This window comes from Passer domesticus, chromosome 3, assembly GCF_036417665.1.
Source record: "Passer domesticus isolate bPasDom1 chromosome 3, bPasDom1.hap1, whole genome shotgun sequence".
Classification (NCBI taxonomy): Eukaryota; Metazoa; Chordata; class Aves; order Passeriformes; family Passeridae; genus Passer; species Passer domesticus.
In genome coordinates this window covers 18,708,128-18,720,242 of record NC_087476.1, presented here as the reverse complement: position 1 = coordinate 18,720,242, position 12,115 = coordinate 18,708,128, and the positions used below count along the sequence as shown (strand labels likewise).

The following is a 12,115-nucleotide window of genomic DNA, read 5'->3' as shown; positions in this document are numbered from 1 at the left end:
GACTCCTAAGGTTTATTAATAATTTATATTTCATAACAGGAGGAAATTGATAACAGATTTTATATGGGTCATGAGGGTATGATCCGACTTTGGCAGTGAGGGTGCTGAATGTGAAAATCACACATGACCCTTTTGGCTGGGAGAGGATGGCTCTTGGTGGGCAGTAAAGTGAACTGCTTAAGAGCTAGAGAAACAGCCAGTGGTGGCAGAGAGATGATGTCCCCTGAACAACAGTCAAAGCTTAACAGTCTGTATGAGCAAATATTTCTTTTTGAAAGTATTAAAGCAATTCCTTCCTGACACATCAGTGAACTCTGGGAACAGCTGGAACTTGATAGCTTAAAGGATAAAGAAAGATTTATTTGAGCACCACTGGGTTGACCAGGGATTTTTTTACTTTTTTTTTTTTTCTAGAAATTCAAGATACTCATAGCTTCGTTGGAGAGAAAAGCAGAAGAGGAGATTCATTATACATGTGCAATATTAATTTGGGGTAGGGCTGTTGCATAAGCCATCCACACCTTTTGTATTACTATCACTAAATATTTCATATTCTTAGGGGACATCCTGCTTGCATTTGTGACTATACCAAAAGAAGTCACTATCTTCAAGCACTCAGATTCAGTCCTGGCAAAGCAAGGTGGTAGGAATGCTAAACCTTGATACCCAGTTCATAATTCTGCCTGAGCAATACCCAGCAAAGTGCAAGAACACCTAAGCTAGCTCCACATCAGAAGACTTTCCACATATGGAAAACTACTGATGGCAGCACAGAGCATCCTCTCAACAGCACTGCAGCCAGGAAACTCTCTCAGCAGCAATTCACTGCAGCAGCTTTTGCTATAACTATGACCTCCCTGAGATGCAGGATGAGCAGAAGAGGGGGTCAGAAAAGCCTGAATCCCATGAATACAGAGAAAAAAAGGAAGTTGGATGGATCAAGTGACCTCTGGAATACAAATTTTACAAAATTTTACATCCATGTCCTTCCTTGACTGCACTCAGATAAAGTTAATAGCACTCTTATTGGTTGGCACATTAATGTCACATATAAATTTAACACAAAACATTACACCTTTGTACCTCAGGTCTGTTTCTATGCATATGCATGATACCAGGAAACAGCCCAGCCAGTTCCTAATGATATCAGCACAAAGATGTCAGGGATACAATTCAGAAATCCAGTCTCATATACCAGTAAATTCCTTTATGTCCTGTCCAACTACTACACACAATGGAGTTTTGAAACACACTTCTTACATGAAGAAGACAGATGTTTAAAATTTACTATATTTAGATCACCATTGTTTAAGAGAGAGAGATGGACAGTTTTGACCCTACCATGTGAACTTATAGTGCCTATACTGAATTAAACACATTTGTTGGAAGTCTTCAGCCAAAAGCAACCCATGACTTAAACCAGCTCAACCATTTAAAGTACAAAATTTTACCACCTGCAGGGTAATCTCTATTAGCAGGACAAAATACTACAGATGTTGTGCAAATGTTTCACTGGAAGGACTTGCAACTAGTTTAATAACTTGTAAAGGAGACCTCACGCAAGGCTATCAAGAACATCAAACCTCTCCCAACAACATTAAGAGACATAGTGGAACTCAAGAACTCCTCTGGGTCAGGCTGACTGAAAGGTTTCAGATTCTGGAGTGATTCATTGATTCAATACTGTGATCCCATTTTTGCTCTTCAAATCCCTGTGCAGCTGTGATCAGTTCTTGATAGCAGTCCCAAGCATGAATACTTCACCAGCATCCTTGTCACTCCTAGTCCCAAGGCACCTGCTAGCCAGCCTCTTTCCACAGTCCTGACACTCACTTGCTCAGAAAGAAAGGCCAACAGTGCTTGCTATACTTCATTAACTCAAAAATCATCTACAAAGTTGTTGACTAGACTAGGCCTTCATCTGAAATGGAAAAATTAATCTCTTCAGCCACTTGAGGTGAACAGATATAGTAGTGGAGAACAGCAGACAAGCATCTAGAAAATATTGCAGTTAAATACCAAAACAGTGGTAAGTGGAATAAATACACTGTTTTGGGATTTGGGTTAGGGTCTTCATGGCAACAATATATTTGTGCTCTAGATATTTGCAGCTTATATCCAGTCCCTAGACAAATGTGCTTTTACAGACCTGCAGGCTCATTGGTGGATATGATTATAGCTTAAGCCATGTCACACAAGTCCCTATTGCCCTAAACTGAAAAATTAATCCTGTTACTGCAAACTGCAAGGGGTCAAGTTGCTAGCACTAAAACAGGAAAGCCATTATAAAACACTGAGAGCAGGAAGTGTTTATGAGGTGTCTTATTGCAGAGCTACATATATCAAAGTTGATTTAACACTGCTCAAAACTTAAAGGTTGGGAAGGAGAAAAAAAAAGAAAAGAAAAATAAAAAATCCCACCCTGGATTTTCTTGAAATAAACATTGTCAATTTGCTCAAGAGGCCAGAGGAGAAAGTGGGTCAGCCAAAATATTTTGGTTTATGTGATATTTTACAAAACCTTTCTAAAAATTTGTTTCTAAGGAAAATATTACAATCTCTCATTTGGCAAAATTAAGATGGTTTCTTTTGAGAAGACTGAAATAACACAGATTTTTGGAAGAGAAATTTTCCTTTTTGCTGTTGTTGTTTTGGTTATCTCTAAGGGCTTGTCAAATCTAACAGAATTCATAAATATTTTTGTTTTAAATAATTTTCTGGTTAATAATATTTTTTGATGGAAAAGGGATGCTTGGTTCAACTTTAGATCTTAGCACTTGCCAGACCCCCTGCTTTTGTATCCAAAATCAGGGCTTGCAGAGCCCTGAAAAAAAAAAATCTACTAGGAAGCCATGCCAGGATGCTTTTAGCAGCACTCTGAAAAGACATGGGGTTCATTACATATCAAAGTAGACCAGGAAATAAGAAAATGATGAACTATGAACTCAATTTTAGACACAACATAAACAAGATCTGATCTTTATTTCATCACCTTCTTCTTATACCCAACTTCTCATCTATCCTCTGCCTACATTTTGCTAGATTTTTAATTGTGAAGGCAGTTGAATAACCTTCCAAAAGTGCAAAGTTCAAAACAGCCATAACTCCATCATTGCTCAGCTGCCTTGCTAATGCCTTTTTGGCTAGCTTTTACTCTTGTTCCAACCTTCTCACCCACTACCAATGCAAATAAGTCTGTGTTCATTTAAAAAATAAAATAAAAAAGATCAAAGCCCCATATGGCTCATAAACTCTTTGTCACATCACAGAATTTCATCCCAACTCAATGTGGATAAGAATACTTTATAAAGTGCCCTAACTAGGCTGTTATTTGGCAGTCCAGAAACATGTTTGTTATTTGTATTTTCTGTAGTTTCAATAGAAATTGACTTCTCCTAGAGTGACAGCTACTACTGGGTCTCTGTGCACAGACTTTGTCAGAATGGCAGCTTTCATATGAGGCTTCCCAATAATAAATGCAACACAGTTGGTGGCCAGTAGCTTTGGATTCTGTGACCTATAATATTTTCTGTCAAGTCACATGCTATGAGATAGGTTAGCACTTACTTCCTTTGGTGACCCTGACATATGTATAAAATAAGTACAAATCAACTAAGTCTGACTGCATGCAAAAAAAAAAAAAAAAGAGAAAAATTAAAAAGCACTGAAGTTAGATTTCTACCACAATCTGTGAAATGTGCTGCTGTTTTGAATAACTTGAATAACTATTTCTTTGACTGGAATGGGAAAAAAAACAAAGACAGTCTGTCTTTTGTTATTTTTGACATTTAATATTACTTATAATATCACTAGCAACATGGGATTATCACACTGAAATTCTCAACCATATTCCAGCTATGTTTCTGAAGAATATCAAAAAGCAGCCCAGAACCTCTGAAGATTTACAGAGACAGAAGGGAACTAAAGGGGTCTATTCTTCCTTCAGTGTTCATGTTAGCTGTGTACAGAAATCCCTCACGTATCACCAAAGGCTTCTAAAAGCCCTGAACAAGTGCAAGAAATTTAGATGCCATACTTCAGAAAATACATAATGGAACTCAGGGAGCCCCAAAATGCTGCTGTGCTAAAAATATTTTTTCCAGTTCCTTGTGTTTTCCTGATATTTATCGTATTTAGGTTAATGTGAATATTTTTGATGTTATCAACTGAAGCAATATAAAATTTCATGACCAATCCAAATGGCTGGGGAAAACTCTGTAGTTAAAAATGTTCCTTCTTTTTTTGCAAGCCATACAAACCGCTTATTAGTGTCAAATCTAAGGTAGTCATTGGAGAAGAAGCAAGACTAGTGTAGCAGCCACACTGTATGGAAACCCTTGTAGCATATTGATGTACATGATGCAAAGTGCACACATCTTCACAAGTTATTTTAATAGCATTTATGTGTAATTAACAACTTTTCCAATGACAATTCAGGATGTGAACTTCATTAATGTTATGTTCTTAACTGCCCTTTGGAGGCAGTTTTTTCCTCCACCAGCTAGGTATAGAATACAGGGGTTCCAATATCTAACCATAGTGTCTAAATAAGATTGCTGAAGTTAGGTATTGTGGAGCTCTCATACAGAAGCTATAACCACCCTGTCCTTTATGGACATTTCCAAGATGGCTCATGCTTTCACTCCTGTCATCCTAGGGCTGCAGCATCCCTGACACTTTGTGCAACCCTGCATTGACCAGATTGACATTTCCATGCTTGTTTTACAGAGGTGGAACTGAGCTACTGAGAAGTAAATATTTGCCAAAATAACCCAGTGGTTCTAGGAAGAGCATTGTCAGCAGGTTGAGGGATGTGATCCTGCCACTCTACCCAGCCCTAGGGGAGCCATGCCTGGATTGCCCAGTTTTGGGCTCCTCAGAATGATACAAAGATGCTGGAGCAGGTCCAATGAAGGCTACAAAGATAATTAAGGGACTGGACTCTTATGGGGAAAGGCTGAGGGATCTGGGCCTGTTCAGCCTCAAAAAGAGGCAACTGAGAGGGAATAAGATCAGTGTCTGTCAGTATCTTAAGGGAGGTGTCAGACAAGGGAGCCAAGATCTGCTCCGCGGTGCCCAGCAACAGGACAAGAGGCAATGGGCAGCTCCAAGAGACTTTCTATCAGCCTTTCTCATAGTCATCGCCAGGCTGCTTCCTGCACATCTGTTTGTGCCTCTTCCTCTTACATGTAAATAAAAATAAATACATGAGGATATGTCTAGAAGCCAGCCTTGTCTTCAACCCACATATCAGTCCTGAGCTTGGTGAGGGTCTTAATTACTAGCTGCCTGTGGAGTTTCATAAAGCCAAAGTAATGAATGTTGTACTTTCAGAAGAAGTTAGCAAATTTCTGATCATTACATATAATAAATTCTGATCTATTCTGCTCAAGGTCTAAGACACTGCCAGTTAATCCAAGACACTTCCATCATCAAAACCAGAACCTGTATCTTCAAAATGAATGGAGGCAATTCCAGAGAGCAATTAAGCACATAAATCTGATGCTGTAGACAAAATCCATCTTCTTGAGGTAGAACTTGAGAGCACTTGACTATGCATGGCACAATGTGGAACTGGCCATATTCAAACAACCAGAAACAGCATAAATACAGTCAAGGACAGGGCTGAATAAGTTTGACTCAGCATCATCCGATCTGCACTTATGTGACTTTCAACCATCTTCTAGGTCTGGCAGGAAAAGTCAATATTTACCTGAGGTTTTTTGTGTACGTATATCACATACATTTCCCATTTAGGTAGCAGTACTGTTAAGCTGACATGTCTGTTTACAAAATTCTGTTTTCACTCTCCAAATGACTGTTTTTCTTCTAATTCTTATCTTCCTTAAGCAGGAATGAAAACCAGAAGGATCTTTTTTCATTCACTGAAAGGTCTTGTTTTTCCAGAAATTATCATATAGAGGGTAAGGCTATATTACATGAGGGACTATTCTACTGAATAGGGCTTTTTGACAGTAATTTTTCTTTAGCTAAATTTAGAATACATGAAATTTTGAATATGTCTGAATTATTAGGGAATTCTGACACCTACACAGAGGTAACTTTTCACACAAAACTGTGAAACAGACCATTATGAAACACCTGAAATATAATTCAGTTCTAATATGGGATGGTGTCTAAAACTAAAGCAGAAAGCCCAGACAGAGAATAATTATGGTAAAATAATGTTTACAGAAGCTGTACTGTCTTCATAGGGATATCCGTGATTGACTTTTTATTTGTCCTTCTATGAGTTAAAACAAAAGAATTCTGAGCTGCTTTTCTCTTGTTCTGTGCACACTTTGTGTAAAGAAGAGAGAGCTACCATGCAGAATGGTCAGCAAGGTCTTACTTCATTATAATCCAGAGCACTGATCCAGAGCACTGATTGCTACAGTCTATGGTTGTCTTATTGTACTTGTGCTCACTTGATGCTCAAAGAGGTTTTGCTTTGATGGAAGTTTTCATTTGATCAGGTTTTCACTGTCTGCATGAATAGATACAAACATAGCTAAAATATATGTCCAATATAGTTTAGTGTTTAATTCACATGACCCTCCTGTTTTAAATTACTCACATATCTGCTTATTCAGCATGGCTCTAACCATGATTCCATGTTAAATGCAATCATACAAAAAGCAATGGAAAAAATAAGAAAAAACAAATGGGCAGAGAGTTGGGAAAAGAAGACTTATGGCCAGATAAAGTGAATCAATAATTAGAAGCAAAGCTCCGCAAATAATTTAACCAACTCAAATATATGTTGGTAAATTATTAGCTATCCTGTATTTCTCATGTTACAAGCAAAAAACTTCTACTGTAGCATAGCATTCTCCTTATCACTCAGCTACAGTGTTTGCCCACCCCAAAAAAACCAGTTTGGTGGGTTTGTATTGGCAATCGTTCCTTGTTGGTACCTTGATTTATCTCAGGAAGACATTATGAAGTCTCTTCTCCTCCTTTATAGGTCAGGCAAATTCTGAAAAATACAGTATGAATCCATGACATCAGCAAGACTTTTAGTATCTCTCAGTAAGCAATTAGACTCTGTCAGCTGTTGATTGTGTAAACAGGAATGACACAGGCATATGGGAAAAGGTGTGTATCTTCAAGGGAAATACCCAGGACTTGTAATCATTCAACACAGATCCTGTGTTCTCACTCATCACACCTGCCAATTAACAAACTTAAAAGTTACCGGCACAGTTGAAGGAGGGAGGAGGGAGAGTACCACAGAAAAGATAATTAATGCAAAGGAGGAGAATTTTTAGTGAGATTTCATCAAACAATATCATGTCACATTTAAATTATTTTCTTATGCAAATCTATTCTAAATGATATGGCTAAATGAGAATGTAATTGCTTCCCAAAGAAAATGGCATGTCATATAGCGTATTTTATATATAAAAATATATACATACAAACATAATACATTTACATCTGAAGTTAAATACAGGACACTGAAACATTTTGGGAATCTGAACAACAGACTTCCCTAAGCTCATGTGTAAATCTAAAAACTCTTACAAATTCCTTTAATGCATAATTCAGACACCCTAAACTTTTTGATAGACAATACTATAGTAATACCCATGGAAAGAAGACAGCTAAAATGCTCTAAATCCTCTTCATTTAAACCTAGTTATGTTTAACAGAAAATACATAATCATATGTCTAGAAAAGCTGTGGATGCCACAAGTCTGAAATTACTTAAAGTCAGGTTGGACAGCGGTCTGATCAACCTGTTTAATGAAAGCTGTCCCTGTCCATAGCAGAAGGATTGGAAGTAGATTACAACCTTTAAGGTTTCCTCTGACTCAAATAATTCTATGATTTTATGATCCTCTTTACGCACTATCATCACTTATGCATTGCTAAATAATACAGAGAAAGAACCAAAATAATACATGTTCTAAATTATATCCAAATTTATATCACAGCTCAAGTGCAGGCTTGATGTCTGATGTCTTCTGGTAATGGGAACATAATCTTTCATCCATATGTTTGGTGTTGAATTTGGAACTGCCTCTCACCCCTCTTCACCTGCTTGATGATACCCCAATGAAGATGTGAATTTTCTGTTATGTGATTTCACCTCTTGATAATATACAACATACTATAACAGTATGCCCTACATTTAAGACACTTCTGCTTTCCTATTTGAGACAGTAAAGCCTGGACAAAGACCATACATTTTCTTTGATTTAGTTCTTTCAGGTTTTTTGCTCCATACAAATTGTGTTTGGGGATTGTCTTTCTCTTAATCTCAAGACTAAATTGAACACCCATACTGCCTCATCTACAATGAAAATATTTTTGTCTGTTTTCTCTTTGCTGACTCTGTTCATGGCCCAGTTCCAAAATATGTTTTCTTTGTTCTCCTCCTGGAAAAATACTTTTTGAAAGTATCAATTATTACCATTTATTATCAACAATAAAATTGACAGATTTTTTATTTTCCTCTAAGCTAAAAATTAGGCAGGTAAAAAATGAAGGGATCTAAAACAGAGTAATTCAACAGCAAAACTGAAACTTCATTCAGAATATGTACCTAGAATGTAAAATCCTCAAACCACCAGCATCTGACTAAATATAAAAGCATAAGAGCTTTGATAAAGAAGAAACAAAAGGGATGATTTTAAGAGAAAGTATAGTTTTATTGACTAGGAGAGATGGATAGGATAGGATAGGATAGGATAGGATAGGATAGGATAGGATAGGATAGGATAGGATAGGATAGGATAGCTCCAGTTGGAGGGGATCCATAGCAATAATTTAGTCCAACTGTGATGCCACTTCAGGGCAGATCAGGGCTAAGAGTAAAAGCATATTATTAAGGGCATAGTCCAAATTCCTTTTTAACACTGACAAGCTCCTCTCTAGGAAGTTGGTTCCAATGTTTTCCCACACTTGCGGTAAAGAAATACCTCCTAATGTTAAATCTCAACCTCCCCTCATGCAGCTTTGAACCAATTCCACATATCCTGTCATTGGATACCAGGAGAAGAGCTCAACAATCCCCCCACTAGTCTCTTTCCCCAGGAAGCTGTAAAGGCATTGAGATCTCTCCGCTGCCTTCTGTCCAAAGGAGACAAAAAAGGGTTCTCAGCCACTCCCTACAGGACACTCCTTCCAGCCCTTTCACCAGCTTTGTTATCCTCTGGAGATGCATCCAAGGACCTTCCCATCCTGAAGTTGGTGGGGCCCAGAACTCCACCCATGCTGAAGGTGAGGCTGCACCAGCTCTGAACACAGCAGGACAATCACCTCTTTTGACCAGCTGGCGATGCTGGGTTTGGTGATCCCAGGATGGGCTTTGCCCTCCTGGCTGCTGGCCACTGCTGGCTCACACGGAGCCTCCTGTCACCAGCACCCCAGATGCCTTCCTGCAGGGCTGCTCTCCAGCCTCTCCTCCCTCAGATTATACTTGTGTCTGGTGTTATTCCATACCAGGTGCAGAATCTGGCATTTTTTTCTTGTTAAGTGGCATTAATGTTTCTACAGTGCTTCAGTCTCTTTAGATCTCTCCACAAGGCTCCTCATTCCTTGAGAGAGTCAACAGTATCTCACAGTTTGGTATCATCAGCAAATTTTCTAATTGTGCATTCAACTGGATCATAATAAAAGTATGGAACAGAACGGGTTCTGGAATTGAACCCTGAGGAGCACTGCTGGTCACCAGTCACCATCTGAGTGCAACACTGCACCATTTAAGCCCTGCTCTACAGCCAGTTCCCTACCCATAGCACCATGTACGTGCCTGTTTTACAGATAGAAAACTTGTGCAGAAGGGTTCTGTGAGGGACAGTATCCAAAGCTTTAACAAAATCCAGAAAAACTACATCCAACATCTTCCTTCATTCACTTAAAAGGTGATCTTATCATAGAAGGATATCAAATGAGTCAGACATTTTGTTCTGAGCTGTATAGCCAAGAGCTGATTTTGAAATTTGAATTAATTTAATTTAAGGTGTACAGAAAGTATACAACCAGAGTTGTACTTGAGTGTCTCTGGAGTAGCACTAAAACCCAAGCTCAACAGAGAGCAGAAGGCAGGGGTAAATATATGTAGTTCACTACACTAGCAGTGTAGATTTCTTTTTGTGGTTCCCATGGCAATAATACTACATTACTGTCACAATGCAAACAGTGTTATTGGACATAGTCCAGTGGCACATCTGATTAATGTGTGTCTTCTGAACATGTATCTGAACTTGATGTGATAGAAATGGCAATTCCTCCATTTTTCCTACTGGTTTGATCCACTGGCTAATCAACTACTGTAATAATACTGTGTCTCATTTCCCATGATAACCTGTCTGGTTTAAATTCCCAGTCAGTTAAACGAAAGGGTTTTTAATATCTAATATTTCTTCCCTATGATGGCACTTATCCCCAAGGATCATGCCAATTCTCATTCATTGCTGCACTAATGGAACCTGTATGGTGACAAAAGGCACTTTAGACTGAAGCCAGGTAATTCTCTGTGGAATTCAAATGACTTCTGCTCTTCAAACAAAACCAAAAATATCCTTAGGTGAGGGCAGGTGATCTGCAAAAAATATAGAACCCATTTGCGTGACCTATTGATCAGCATCAAGTCTAACAAGAGAATGATAATGTAAACTTCCAGAGAGGTTTTGACTCTCTATCACTCTGCCAGAATATACCCACTCTTATCTAAATTCAGGAAGATTAGTGTGTTTCAGTCAGGACTGGGCCCATCCTCCACGAGTGCAAGGACAGATAAGAATCTCTTGGCTCATGCTAGCTGGTAGCACCACTCGTCTCCCAGGAGCAGATAATGGGCATCCTTCTGCCCCTTGTAAATAACCACTTCTGAGAGCACAAAGGAGTCATTCTCCATAATTAAAAACTAATTCAATACCCATCAAAATCAATGGAAGTTTTTCCACTGAATTCAGTATGCTTCCACTTCTGCCTTGAAACCAACAATCGTCTGGTGATATTTGTGTTATATTAACCCAGCCTTCAGGAAGTGTATCGAGGTCTTCAACTTATTTCACATAAGCCACCAAACAGTAATAATTTTCAGACAGTGTCAACCTGACCCAGATTTGAACTGGCAATCTGGAGCTAGAAAGCACTATAATCCATTACCAGCCCTGTGAACCATCTGGTCACAAAATCTTGAGCAACTTATATGGCACTTAGTCACTGAGTAGCTTACTGAGACTTGGATGGTAAAAAACAGAATTTGTCTATGGATGTACATGAATGTATTTAAACATAACTAAGAATTTTCTTTCATGAACATAAATACTAATAAAAGACACTGATTATTCGTTCACTAGTGTGCAATAAAAGAATTTTACAAGTTTTGTATTGGAGTGGCAATTAGTATGAAAAGCACAAGGACCTAGGGGCAAAATCCTAACAAAGTCGCTGTGATCCCCTAGTCTGGCACATGGATATTTTTGCAACAATCTCCAGCACTTCCTGTGGGTGTTTCTTTTGAGTACATAAATGCTTAGTCAGAGACATTATTTTTTGCAGTTTTACAAGGAATTTATTTCATTTTTGCACTTTCCCACCAAGAATTGAGCTTGCTAGTTACACACAGAATATATTAATTTCTACCACCATCTCATGCTTATATTTCAGAGAAAAGACAAAAGATGCAGCTCTCCTGTGTTTTGTACTTTAACCACTCGTCTTTATTTAAGTAAAATGAGTGTCAAAGGCTACTAGGTTAAATGATGCCATTTCAAATCCATTTTTTCAGATGTATAAGTGACTAAAGAATGCAAGCCAGTGAAAAAGCAGATCCAGAGGGAGCTTTGTACATTTTGGATCACAAGTTTGTTCATTAAAGGTTGTCTTTCAGACAAAAAGTGTTTACTCTTGAAATTTTAACAAGAAATATATTCATATGATTCAATGTATATACTTTAATATTTTAATAATCTTCCTGGTCTCAAAGCCACACTTCATTTAAGCTATATTTTATAGTAGCAGTCAGGGTCAATTTATAGACAAAAACTTGTTAATGAAGTGATAGATGTATGAATATAAGTGTACCACAAGAAACTCAGACTAGAAAATCACAGAAAAGTCAGAATATTTACTGAAGCCTTGTATTTAAATTGGCTTT

At 38.0% G+C, this 12,115-nt stretch overlaps 1 long non-coding RNA gene across 3 annotated transcripts in view; it reads left to right on the top strand.

Moving 5' to 3' along the window:
• Positions 1–11,258, top strand: part of LOC135296097 (uncharacterized) — a 37,448-nt gene extending 26,190 nt beyond the window's left edge. For all 3 annotated transcript variants that reach the window (XR_010358143.1, XR_010358142.1, XR_010358141.1), the window contains one exon: positions 415–11,258. This is a non-coding gene — a long non-coding RNA (uncharacterized LOC135296097). The remainder of the gene's footprint in view (positions 1–414) is intronic.
• The last annotated feature ends 857 nt before the right edge of the window (positions 11,259–12,115 follow it).